The following is a 14,340-nucleotide window of genomic DNA, read 5'->3' as shown; positions in this document are numbered from 1 at the left end:
AGTTTCTAAAATCCTTGAATGATGGTTTGAAAGCTTTTGGTTTTTACGGGAAAAATTATGTCATTGAAGCAGAAGTAAGGGAGGTAAGCATCATCATTTATAGGCATCAAAAGAAACAATCTAACATTCTAAAAACTTTTCCACATGCTGTAATACGATAACAAAGATGGCAAGAGGAGATCACGTCCTCTCTTCAGCATGATGAATGTTGTACTCGGTAATGAAACAGGAAGATCTTTTCATCGTCTCGTCACGAACGTGTAACGAAGGAACAAGCTTTTTGCAAGGTCTCCAAATCCTCAACCGTTTCATAAGCATTAAAAGAAGGAAACGAAACTAAAATTCTCAAACAGGCTTACAGAGGATTTTCCATAACTTCTCTCCACCCATTTTAACTCGCTTTACCTCCTCTCCCCAAAACTAGAGTTTGTAAACGAATTAAATTTTACTAACATACCTCACTAATAACGAAGTACCTCGATCCTCTAAAAATTTGACCAAAGGCGGTTTTCAGAATGAAGAAGAAAACAACAAGCCAAGGAAAAGTGATGGAGAATAAACACACCACTATCTAGACTCGAAATTAGCTTTCCAAATGTGTGACATATGATATCTATAGATGTCGTAAGACGTTTTGACTGCAACTGAACAGGAACAACAAGTAAGCTACAGTACACCTGTACGTCGTTAATTCAAAGAAAGTTCCGTATCTATGTGAACACAAATCGCCGGCAAAACAGCTTCTTCTGGAGAATCAATATCTGAATATCAAATAAATGAAGATGAATAGTTTCTAGAAACCTTGAATGCAGTTTTGAAAGCTTTTGGTGTTTATCGGAGAAGTTATATCACTAAAGAAGGAAATTTAACTGGCTTAGAAAACATTTCAAAATTGAAATACGAGGCATATTTTACATTTTTTTAATTTCGGTTCACAATATTTTCTTTTTTTCCTTAAAAAACTTCTTGGGTCGATTTTTCATTTGGTGATAATTTTTTCTTTGATTTTAAGTTGAAAAGTTGTGGCAGCGTGATCTAAGGTTTTAAGACACTCATCAGAACAAAGAGTGCGACATTGTGGAGAATCATGTAAATGTCTGAAAATGTGAGAGGTCCTATCAAGGGCTCTTGTACGCGTGTGGATTAAAGGAAGTAATTAGGGTATGTTAATTTGACTGCAGCTGAACCGAATTTTGTATGGAAGCATACACCTGATTTGCGTTAATTTGGGCCAAGTCCGTTACTCTGTCGTGGTCAAACTGCAAAATACTATCAGAGATGAGCTATATCCTTGATCATAGATTTTAATTTTTTAAAAGCTGTTGCTTGGTGCCTAAGAATATATAATATTAAACGGGAAAAATGATCCAGCCGACAAAACTTTAGAAAATAAAATAACACCGCGACGTTCATTTCTTTTGATCTACCGCTGCATTTGTATTTAATTTAACTCCAACTCCGGTTGATAAAGATAGTATTCTCTCCTCATGATGATTCCGATTTTAGATACTTACCATTTGAAAACTCTACATTCTGCCTTTCCCAGTAGCAATAAAACCCACCAATATTTATAATTTGGTTATCGACTACACTCAAAGTGGTGGCTCTTATACCTCTGATAGCAAGCAGCTGCAGTTATGTGTTTATTTTTGAGACCCTATCATGTGTTCCCCATTCTATCTCATTTCTCTCTTAGTTATCTGTGCAGTTGCTGGCTAGGCTATCTCAGTCATCATCCTCGATTACTTTTTTTCCACTCAGAGAAAGAGAACTGAAAGGAAGCTCACTAATCGTTGCACTTGTATCGCTGTTTAGTTTTCTAAAAGCGACAAAATGGATTGCTTTTCATTCTAGTCGTTCAGATGTTTCTACCGTTAGTCAACTCTCATATGGGTCTTCTCGTCTACGCTCAGCCAGACCTCGATTCAGAGATTGGAGTGTATCGCTTAACCATATTGCAGATCCCAGATCATGTAATATCCAAAGACAGTACGCGATATTTCAAGCATGGTGTTTTAAGGTGTTTTTGCCTCCTGTAGTCTTCGTTTTGTTTGAGACGATTTTGCTCTGGAGTTTTTGTGTTCATGTACATAATTTACAGAAACGAATCCAAACTTTTGAAGACTGTATTTAAAACGTATGGAAACATATACATAATGAGGCAATTCAAGTGAGGAATTATGATCAGTTTGCCTTACTTTCTCTCGAATGGGGGTGGGGTGGGGGAGAACGATAAAATGAGTTATTTAAAATGGAAATGCAGAACTATATGGAGTACTCTCTCAATCCATGATCATTCACCCTGGCCGGTTTCGATTAACTTTTGGAAACTCGCCAAAGAGTCCTCCATTGCTTTTGTAAAGTATATTTCTTAAAAATACAGTCCTGTTTGGAACGTCACAACCTTGTTTAGACTATTAACATAGACGCTCATTTAAACACTTTTGTTGGTCACATACTTCAATTCTTTAAACCTGCTGGAGTCTTGCTTCAATCTGTTGCCATTCAATCCGAAAAGTAGACATCATAAACCCAGTTGCCCATAAAACGAAGCCTATGGACGGGATGTTTCTTAAAGCATTTCATGTGAAATGTACAGCAAGATTTTAATTTCGGCATGATAATTTGCTCTTTTTTATCAATATTGATATTCTTTGTACTGAAGTAGCTGATCTAATACACTGTAAGTCTCGTCTATTCATGGCTTTACTAGAAACTCCTTATCTGAACCAATCAGCCGTTTTGAAACTTAAGACTCCCGATTTAAATGTGGCTGCAATGGCTAAATTTTCTGCCTCGTTTAATGATTTTTCCCTCTTGTTTTCTGCCAAACGCAATAAAACGCAACGATAAAGTGGTCGAGGAAATCTTTTGACATCAAAAGATAAAAAACGGTTGTTAAATTCAAACCTTAAAAAAATTGTTTTACTGCGGTAATTAGTTTCAGTAAAAAAAACAATTTGATAAGAGGTCGTCCGCCCATGCAGGGTAACTAGAATAGCTGTGGAATAAACCTGCTTTAAAAATAACCATGACATAAAAATCGCCGTAAATATTCCAACAGTTTATGCTTTGCTTGAGATATTTCTTCGTTCTACGCTACTTGTGAGTTAACCCACGTTGATGGATTTATTTCGGTAAAGTGAATGAATTTTTGATAAAAACTTGCAGTCTTTAAAATTTCACACTACATGTAAACAAACTAAACGACATATTGAATGTTTCACTTCGTCGCGCAAATGAAAGTGCTACATATGCCATATCACTAAGTTCTTTGTTCACTTCATTGTTATGGATACCAGCGATACATTTATTATCGAGCTAACAACAGACTGGATAATTGATCCACAGCGACGTTAAGGCATTTTACTCTTACTGATAACGATGAAATAGTTCCGTAATCTTCATTTCGCACGATTCATTGTTTAATCAAATATTTCATCACGTGATCTATGTGAAATTAGCCATGGTTCAAAAGTTGAATTTAAAATCAAGGCGATTAAAGCCGGAATAAAGTTTCTTACTTAACCATTTCACTCCCAAAAGTGATCAACATGAAACTTCCCCCTATAGTATCCCTACATTATCCAGCAAACAGATAATGAAAATATTCCAACTTACCAAGTAGAAGTTGTTAACTTGATCTAACACAAAATTCTCAGAACTAAATTTACAAGGAAATGGGTAACAGGTAGAAGGGAGAATTAACAGTCAGATCGGGGAGTTAAAGGGTTAAAAAGGAGATCGCGAGTGTTAAGATACCCGAATTTCTCCTTTTCTTTTTTTCATCTATTTTTTGTTTGCTTTTTTTCGTTTTAATTAAGTCTCCATGAATGGGTGGATCACTTATAAAAAGAATATTTCAACCTGACTCAGTAAACACAGCTCTGGAAAAATTACGGTTTACCAGCATACCCTCTGGAATTCTCAGGACCTGGATTTTTCAAAACCATTGCAAAACGTTCTTAGTTCGGGTGCACTTTTGCGAGAAGATCGTAACCTGTAAGAGCCAAAAATTTTGAAATATTAAGGTAGGAGCAATTTTTTAGTTTACGGATAAGAAAATGCGTGGTTGCAGGGGGCTGAGTGTCAACTTCAGTAGTCGTTAATTAAGGCGGTTCTTGCTGCAAGGTGTTAGTTGATTCGGATTGGGTTAGTCAGCTTAGATCATAATTGCAATTTTTATCACAGCCAGTTGCCAGGATTGTCAGTGACGATAACAACAGAATTCAGTTTCCCGGTCTAAATGAAATAACAGGGTAGTGGTGTATGCAAGCTGAACCTTTATTTCGCCGCTATTGCAAAAGACGTTCGGCTCTTTTCCTCATTTCAGTTCTCAGTCTCTAAGTATACTTTGAAAAAACGCAAAAACTGATTGTACATAGTCTTTTTTAGCAAAACAGTTACTCACTGCCTGAACACATCAAATTCAAGCATTTTTCGCATTTTCCAACCATTTATCCGAGATGTTCTTAAGTTCCAAGCTGACACATCGATTTGAAGTACGTGTAATATTTGTATTGGGCCAGCTCTGAAAAGTAGAATTAATTTCCAAAGAGGGTAATAGGATTAGTACTCACACCTCCCTCGGCCAATCAATCACTTCAAAATGTAAACGCAAATGCAAATGCAAGGAATTGCTCTTGTGAACGACCCCAACGCAAATGCAAACGCAAGCGTCAACGCAAGGAATTAAAAAATTTTCATTTTCTTGAGCTCGCATTTGCGTTCGCTTCCTACACGTGTGAATAGGCAAAAGCTCAATCATTGTCGGTCATCTTATAAAAATACTTCTACTGCGCTTGCGTATCTCTATTTTCTTGCGTTTGCTTTAGATGTGTCGAATCGTTTGCATTTCTATTTGCGTTTGCATTTGCTTTTGCTTCGCACGTGTGAACCAGTCTTCAGATCCTTCCATTATAATTAAAGTGCTGAATACGTTTTCAATCTGACAATTGGCAATGTTTCTTATAAGTTGAGCCGTTCTGTTTCTTCCCTTCTCCATAAAAAAAAATAATAATAATAAAATAAAAGGTCTGCCTTTTGGACTCTTTTGCTCGACTGGTCGAAAACTTAGGGGTATTACACGACGGCGAGAGTACGTGAATTTTTTGTTCGAGTGGCAAAAACAATATCAAACAAGTGAGCGCAGCAAACCAGTAAGATATTTATCATATCACGAGAACATCAAATTCATATCTTTAAGCCACCGTTTAATTTTCTTTCTAATTATATTTACAATAAATATACGAGGTTGAGATTGTAAACCTGGCTTTAACATTAATACTGGGTATTAATAGAAACAAAACTCCCGATGTCCAAATATAAAAAGGTTTAAAAATAACACCGTCAGTTAGGCCAAGATACATGTACATGTAAACTATTTTTATAAGCTTAAATAAAATTCGATTACTGACTCTGACTAAAATCATCAGATCCTTTTATTTTCAGCCTCTCTTCAATAAAAACCATTTAAGGCTCTTCAGTACGGACAGATAAAAATTGACCCATGTTTAATCGCAGCTTCCGGGAAATTCCTTGAAAATCTTGGTTTTCTCGTTGTTCGGGAAATGCATTTACATCTTCGTCGCATACCACAACGAATCTTGCCGCCGGTTAATTTTCCGAACGACAAACAAACAAAATTCTCTCAGCAAAGTTTAAAGAGACTCAAATCCTGACATCGTTGCTCAATATCACCACATCAAGTGTGACATACGAAAAATACGTCACTCGGTTCCGGGATGTGGTGGTCGTATTAATATTACGAGTGTGCACGTGAGTGTTTCAGTTCCCGTTAAAACGCTCCTGTCCATATAATGACCATGGTTATTCATTATATTATTATTGTAATTATTATTTTGACTTTTTAACTCGCGCATATTTTTGCATTGCTTTGCTTTGCGCAAAGCGCTTTTCAATTAAACAATAGAGGACTTATTTAGTGTTCATGCAGCCTCCTTAACATTTGGGGGTGCGGGAGGGGGTGGAAGAGTTCCTCTAAGTTACTCATCCCGGGCTTGTTAAGAGTCGCTTTTATTTTAATTTAATTCAAGCTGTCTTGGAAATGATGACAACGTCGAGTAAGTTGAGTATACTGTTTTTATTCAAAGGGAAAATTATTCTATATTAATTATCTGTTCGTATATCACCTGCGTAGTTTTTCTTATTCATGTTAAGATTTTAATGGGAACCAAAAAATAAGATGGAAATGCATGATTCTCGGCTAAGAAGTAAAAGTTATTTAGAAACAAAATTCATCAATAGTTTTCCTACCACTTATCTATGCTCTCGCCTAAGGTTACGAAGTGGCAGGTTTGCTGGGGCGATGCGAGAAAGGGACCCTGTAAAATAGCTGTAATAAACATTTTCTGAATCCTGGCATCCGAAGAGCGTAAATTATAGGATTTACAAGTGAGTTAGCTAAAAATAGAACTATCACAGCTATATTAATATGAAAATTTCTGAAACAAGTGAAGGAAACGCGAAGACACGCTGCATATATCATCGCGGGTAGAAAACAAAGTAACGTTACAAGTGAGACGATAAGCGCAGTACCCGTCAGTTTTCTTTCTCTTTTGGACCAAGAATGGAATTAAGGATGATGACTACATCGTACTTTGATGGTAATGAGGATGTATGATACACAAATAGCAAATAGAGAAACTGCATAAAATAGGATGTAAAAGTAAGTATGAATTACAGTTCGATCAGCAATTCCCTTTAAGCGAATTTGAGCGACCTCTCTAACAATAGTTAACCAAATGACAATAATTATGGCTCTATAAACCCATTTCTTCACAAAGCGATGCCTGAATGGACAAAATGTTGCGTGTAGCCGTTCTAAGGAAATAGCAATAAGATTTGTGAGGGAAGCGGACGAGAATAAATATACAAATGCAAAAGATAAATGCTGAGACGAAATAGTCTTTTGTCTGTAATTCCATAGAGGACAGAACTGCGACATTCCTATTTCAATCTGTAGCGGCCCAGAGACTGCGCCCACTTAGAGATCGACTTTAGCCAGATGGATGATCAAATATGTACTCCGCCGCTGTAGCTGACGCTTCTTCTTCACAAAAACAACAACGGTGATATTATAAAGGAAGACTATTTTTTTTTAAAACGAGTTTTGACCAACTAAGTTTCGTCCGTTGACTTAAACTGATCCTCGTTTTTCTTTATGCGAGATTCATATCCGTGAATTTAATCATTCAGCTTATTCCCATTTTTTTCTTTCGATAAAGACGAGTTTAATAATGTAGAACTTTTTCACTGAATAAGTGGAAAGCTTTGCCACTTGTGATATCAATTGCTTGAAAAACATTTACAGCCTCCAAGAAAAGATAGCATTAAAAAAATTTAGTAATCTTCTAGAAATACAGTAGAAAGACTGAGTAGAAAGACGCGCTCCTCTTCCTGGAGCTGCTTTTAGATATACGCTTGTTGTTGTTACCGACTTGAAAATTTCAAAGACAAATCAACTGTTGGTACGGTGAAATATAACTAAAATTTTCAAAAGCAAAAATCTTTTTCATGTTCTATTTTCCACTTGTAGCGAAGGCTGAGAAGCAACAGGCTTTTCACATGAGGTCTCAAATACATCAACCGTTTCATAAACATTAAAAGAAGGAAATAAAACTAAAATTCGAAAATTTCTCACAGGCTTACAAAGGATTTTCCATAACTTCTCTCCACACATTTTAACCCGCTTTACCTCATCTCACCAAAACTAGAGTTTGTAAACGAATGAAATCTTAAGAACATACCTCACTGATAACGAAGTACTTCGTATCCTCTGAAAAATAAGATGGAGTCAAATTTGACGTAAGGCGGTTTTCCGAATGAATAAGAAAACAGCACGCCAAGGAATAATGATAGAGAATAAACACACAACTATCAAGACTCGAAATTAGCTTTCAAAATATCTGACATATGATATCTAAATGTCGCAAGACGTCTTGAGTGCAGCTGAACAGGAACAACAGGTAAGCAATACTACACTTGTACGTCGTTAATTCAAAGATAGTCCTGTATCTAAGTAAACCCAAACTTCCGGCAAAACAGCTTCGTCTGGAGAATCATATTCCTGAAAATCAAATAAATGGAGATGAATAGTTTCGAAAAACTTTGAGTGGAGTTTTGAAAGCTTTTGGCGTTTACCTGAGAAGTTATATCACTTAAAAATATACATGAAAAAATTGCTCAGTTCTGATTGGATAAGATAAATGCAGTTTTCAGGTTATTCAATGAAGAAGACGACTAAGAAAGCAACGAACTAGACATTCTGGCAGGTCAATAACCGAAGAAACTTACAGATAGCCAATCAAATATGAGCCTTGGATGTCGCAACATTTGGATATGCTGAAAATCTGCAAGCGAAACAATGGCCTGCGTTTTAAGAAGGTTTTCTTTCAGCACCCCAACAACAATACAGTAGCTGAAAAACAGCTCTAACAACAAAAACACTGTAAAAAGCACTGCTTTTCGGTTGTCGGTTTGGAAAAAGTGGTGTGTAGAGAAGGTAATTGCCAAGGAAATCAAAATTACGAACCGGCCCAGCGTAACACTTTGCGCGAGCGATTCTACGCCGAAATTAAAAACAAACATGGTTAAACCTCGCAAACGACGATTCCATTTGATCGAAAGTGGTACGGACACAGACTGAACGATTCCTTGAACTGTTCAGCCGGACTTTGAACTTTTTTGCGCCTTAAAGATGTGAAAATATAATTATTTATTGTTATTTTGATCATAGTTAATCAAGGGGATGTTTTGATCGTACGCGGTTGTTTGGAAAGAATGCAGAATTTTGAATAAATTATTTTTGCACTTGTTGCGCGCGCTTTGCTTCTGCATAATTATGATAAGCCATCTCGTATCTTTTCGTGTATATTATTTAACAAATAGAGAAGCCTTATAAAGCACGCAGGAAGCGGCTAGAGCACTGAAGAAGTGTAAGGAGAAACACGAGACGTAGTCGAGTGTTTCTCCCCACTTCTTGAGTGCTCTAGCCGCTTCCTGAGTGCTTTATAACAGAACAGAGCACAGTCAAGGCTTCTCTATTTGTTTTATAATAAATAATCCATTAGATTCCCCGAGCATTACTTGCAATTTTCAAAATAAACTTTAATTCCAAAGCGAACAACAGTGTCGTCAGCATGCTCAATACTCTCATAAAGCACGCTACAATAAGCCAATCAGAATCCCTGTTGGAATAGTTCAAATAATATGATTGGCTGTACAAGACTAAAGCTGTCAAAAGTGTCAAACCATCAAAGTTCACTTTCTGCGATAGTTTACAAACTAAAATAGTTCGACAGGTCGAATTTAACACTTTTGCCTGAAGTTTTTAAGTCTCTAATACAGAATCTTGAAGTGAAATGTTCAGTGAACTTCAGTCGAATTATGGCTCATAAAAACACGCGAGTTTTTTCACATGACAAGATAGAAAACAAACTGTTCAAGGCGAGTGTTTTTTGAATGAACGACGGCCGAATTCACCGGAGCATGAATATCGCTCGGGAGTGACAGCGCGGCAAAACTCGGCTGCAGTGACAGATGTGATTTTCCACTCAACGCATCGGAAAGGATATCAGAGCAAGCTTTTATTTTTTCACTCGAAGGGCAGCCAATGTAGTTTCTGAGGCTTGCTTTACTGTGATGACCGGAGATCGCCATGATGAGCCAGTCGCGATGAACTTCAGCATGATGATATTCGCTCAGACACCGTCATGATTAGAATGGATTTTAACAGTTATGTCAGTTTGGTTATATTTTTCATCATTTCTGTTTTGTTCTGTTTTGTTTTTGAACACTGAACTTTATATACAATATGATTGTTAGCTGTGTTTGATTTTTATTTCCGTACGTAAGCTTGCAATCTAACTGAGCGTGAATTAATCTTTAAAACTCGGAATGTCTATTTTGTTTTTCCTTTGAGGATTTTCGTATCTGCTCGCGTTTTAATAACGTAAATTACGGCGCCTGGTATGTTTACAAACCTTTGTTTGTTTCTTCTGTTGCTACTTGCCGGCTCGCTTGTTCCGAAATTTCACTTTCAATTATCGGAAAAAAGCTAAAAAGAAGTCCCGGAAAAGGTCGAACATAGTACAATTTGGCAGATGGCGTGACAGCTTTAGCTCAGCTCTATGCTCTATACTCTCATGGAGCACGCTCTTTCAACCAATGACTGCGCACGTTATATCCGAACTTTAATTTTTATCAATATTTTGTCGACTGGCTTCGCTGCCACTCTTCAGTTGCGGGGCACCACTCACACTAAGAGCCGCGACGTGCTGGTTAATGGTTTTGAGTTATTTTGGAACATTTTCCCTTACATAACTTTTGTTTCAAAACATTTACCCTCCAGTTTTTTTACATTTCCTTCGAAGAAGAACTGAGAGAATTTCAGCTTTTCGTTATGCGTTCCTCTCAACACTGTGTGGCGATATTTTCGTATAGAAACAACGGGGTAATCGTAAAGCTGAATGAAATTCATCTCGGGTAAATTACGGAGATCGCTCGATCATCCAACTGCTGAATTCCTTACCATAGTTGCTTCGTTTTTGAAGTCGCTCTGGTTTTGTTCTAGGTCCTGGACATCTGTAGGAAGTTCTCGGTTTTCTCCACTACTCGATGGAAGGACGTGTCACATCAGCAAAGCATAAACTTTCGATCAGTAAGTCGGCTCTAATTCCGCCCGTCTATTCTGAATTAGATTTTAAAATCTCCCTGAGATATTTTGCTTTGAGTTTCTGGATGTCATCTAATGACGAAATTTCCATATAGTTGCAACAAAGAACCATTTTGAAGGGAGAAATTGCATTGAAAAGTGCATTGGAGCGTGAAATGTCAGCAGATCAGCTGTTTGAAAGAACCGCCGGGTAAACCCCAGCCTCGTTATTGTGTGTGCGCGGTTACTAATCCAATATGGCGCCGGGAATTGTAAAAAGGTCTATTGCCTATCTTAACTCAAGTTATTAATTACAGCTTTGGGTTATATTTCCAATGAAGTATTCGCAAGATAACTGCTTAGAAGTTTTACGAACAGAATCTTTATAGCGATGGTAAACATTGTGCACTTTTAGCATGTAGTTATACAAAGATTGCGTTGTCGAAAGTAGGTCATAACTTCTTAATTAAAGACTTTATTTTCTTACAAGGGAGATCTCAAGTAAAGCAAACATACTGGACAGGACTTCAAAAGAATAATCATAATTAGACAGTCTAATTTTTTGTCGTAATATCATATTTTATGTAAAAAACTGTTTTAATTAATGAGACATTAATTGACAGCCTTACGTTCCACTGTCTCGGAGGCGGGATCATAAAGGAGGTAATTAGAGTATGTTAATTTGAGTGCAAATGAACCGAAATTTTGGATAGAAGCGTACATCTATAGTTCGTTAATTTGGACCAAGTTTTTTACCTTATCATAGTCAAACTGTAAAATACTATCGGAGATAAGCTATTTCCTAGATCCTGGAGTTAAATTTTCTAAAAACTGTCGTCCAGTAACTGAGAATATATAACATTATAGGGGAAAAATTATAGCTTAATTCAATCATCATCGTCGATTATTTTTCGTTCCACTACAAGAGAAAGAAAACCCTCCGGAAGCCCATTAATCGTTGCACTTGTATCGTTGTTTAGCTTTCTATGGGCGACAAAATGCTTTGCTTTTCATTTTAATCATTTAGATGTTTGTACCGTTTCTATTCTCAGTCAACTATCACATGAGTCTTCTCGTCAACATTCGGCCAGAATTTCGATGCTAGGATTCAAAGACTGGATTGTATCACGTAACCATTCTGCAGATCCCAGATCATATAATATCCAAAGCCAATACGCGATATTCAAAGCATAGGGTTTTAAGGTGTTTTTGGCTCTCGTAGTCTTTCTTTTGTTTGAGACGATTTTGTCCTGTCCTTTTGCGTTCATTCACATTATTTACATAGACGAATCCAAACTTTTGAAGACTGTATTTTAAACATATAGAAATATATACATAATGAGGCAATTCAAGTGAGGAGTTATTATTATATCGCTCTCCTTGCTCTCGAATGGGGGGAGGTGTGGGGGAGCATGATAAAAGGAGTTATTTACACCGGAAATGCAGAACTTTAGAGTACTCGCTCTATGCACGATTATTTACTCCGGTTATTTTCGGTGAACTTGTGGAAACTCGGGAAAGAGTTCTCCAATGTTTTTGTAAAGTATACTTCTCAAAAATACACGCTTGTTTGGAACGTAATAAATATAGACTCATCTAAACACTTTTATGGATCACGTACTTCAACTCTTTAACACTGCTGGAGTCCTACTTCTATTTGCCAATCAATCCAAAACCTAGATTTATAAACCCAGTTGTCCATAAAACGAAGCCTATGGACAGAATGTTCTTAAAGCCTTTCTTGTGAAATGTACGGCAAGATTTCAATTTCGGCAAGATAATTTGTTCTTTTTAAAATCCTTAATATTCTTTGCACTGAGGTAGCTGATCTGATACACTGAACTATAAGGCTCGTAGATTGATGGCTTTGTTGAAAATTCCTTATTTGAACTAATCAGCCTTTTTTAAACCTAGGACTCCCAATTTATATGTGGTTGCAATGGCTAAATTTTTTAGCTCGTTAAAAGATTTTTCTCCCCTGTTTCTGCCAGACGCCATAAAGCGCGACGATGAAGTAGTCGACGAAATCTTTTGACAACAAAAGATAAAAAACGGTCGTAAAATACAAACTTTAAAAACACCGGTTTACTGCGGTAAATAGTTATCAGTAAGAAAAACGACTTGATAAGTGGTCGTCCCCCATGCAGGATAACTTGAATAGCTTCGGAATAAAACCTGCTTTAAGAGTAAAGATGAAACAGCCAAAAAGTTTAAGGTAGGGTAAGGACTCTTTTTCTCCCTGGGAGGCGGGGCTGTCAACTTCAGAAGTCATTAATTATGGCGGCTGTAGCGGCAAGGTATTACTTGATTCGGATTTGGCTCGTCAACTTTTATCAGAATTGCACTTTTTATCACAACCAGTTATCAGGATTGTTAGTGACGATAACAACAGAATTCAATTTTCCACGGCCTGAATGAAATAACAAGGTATTGGTTTATGTAAGGTGAACCTTGATCTCACGGCTATGGCAAAATGAAGCTTAGCTCTTTTCCTCGTTTAAGTTATCCGTCCACAGTTATAATTTGAAATAACGCAAAGACTGATGGCACAAAGTTTTTTTTAGTAAAACAAACACTGGCTGCCTTAACACATCATTTTCAAACATCCTTCGTACTTTCATCGTGAACCACCCCAATGTAAGTGCAAATGCAAGCGCAAGCGTCAACGCAAGGAATAAACAATTTTTCATTCTCTTGAGTGCATTTGCGTTCGCTTCCCATTGTCGGCTCAATCATTGTCGGCCATCTTGTAAAAATACTTCTACTGCGCTTGCGTATATCTCTTTCCTTGTGTTTGCTTTGGACTTATCAACTCGCTTGTATTCCATTTGCATTTGTATCGTACGTGTGAACCAGTCTTCAGATCCTTCCATGGAATGACATACTTATAAATAAAGAGCTGAATACTACTAATAATTATAATAACATTTATTTATACCGCGCAAATTCAACTGTGCAGTTTTCAAATGCGCCTTACAATTAAATATCAAAAAGTAAAATACAGATATAAAATATAACAATATGTAGTCAAAATTACACTAATGAATAATTATCTAGTCTATAAATTGCAATACTATATCAGAAAAGGCTTTTTTAAAAAGGTGAGTCTTCAAATTACGTTTAAAAACTTTAAAATCGGAGGTGCATCTAAGATCTAACGGATGATCATTCCACAGGTTTGGTGCGGCGGCTACAAGGGCTCGGTCACCAAGAGTAGGAAGAGTCGTGAAGTCTGGATTTGAAAGCAGATATTTGTTATTTGATCTGAGGCCGTAGGAAGAATTAGTTTTAAATTTTACGAGAGATGATGAATAATCAGGAGATGTACCATGGATTTCTTTGTGAGTGATTACAATAATCTTATTTTCTATTCTAAATGTTACAGGTAGCCAGTGTAATTTGTATAATATTGGTGTGATATGGCAATACCGTGGTGCTAGATACAGAAATCTTGCTGCTGCGTTTTGAACACGCTGCAGTTTAGTGAGAGCGCACTAGAGTAGTGCATATAAAAGTGAGTTACAATAGTCCAATCTGCTTGTGATGAAAGCGTGGACTAATTTCTCGGTGGCGGGAAGATAAGGATTGTATGTTCAAGTGGCAAGAACAATATCTAACGAGTGAGCGCAGGAAACGAGTGAGATATCAATCGTATCACGAGAACA

This window comes from Pocillopora damicornis, chromosome 9, assembly GCF_964200805.1.
Source record: "Pocillopora damicornis chromosome 9, jaPocDami1.2, whole genome shotgun sequence".
Lineage (NCBI taxonomy): Eukaryota > Metazoa > Cnidaria > Anthozoa > Scleractinia > Pocilloporidae > Pocillopora > Pocillopora damicornis.
This window is presented reverse-complemented; position numbering follows the sequence as displayed.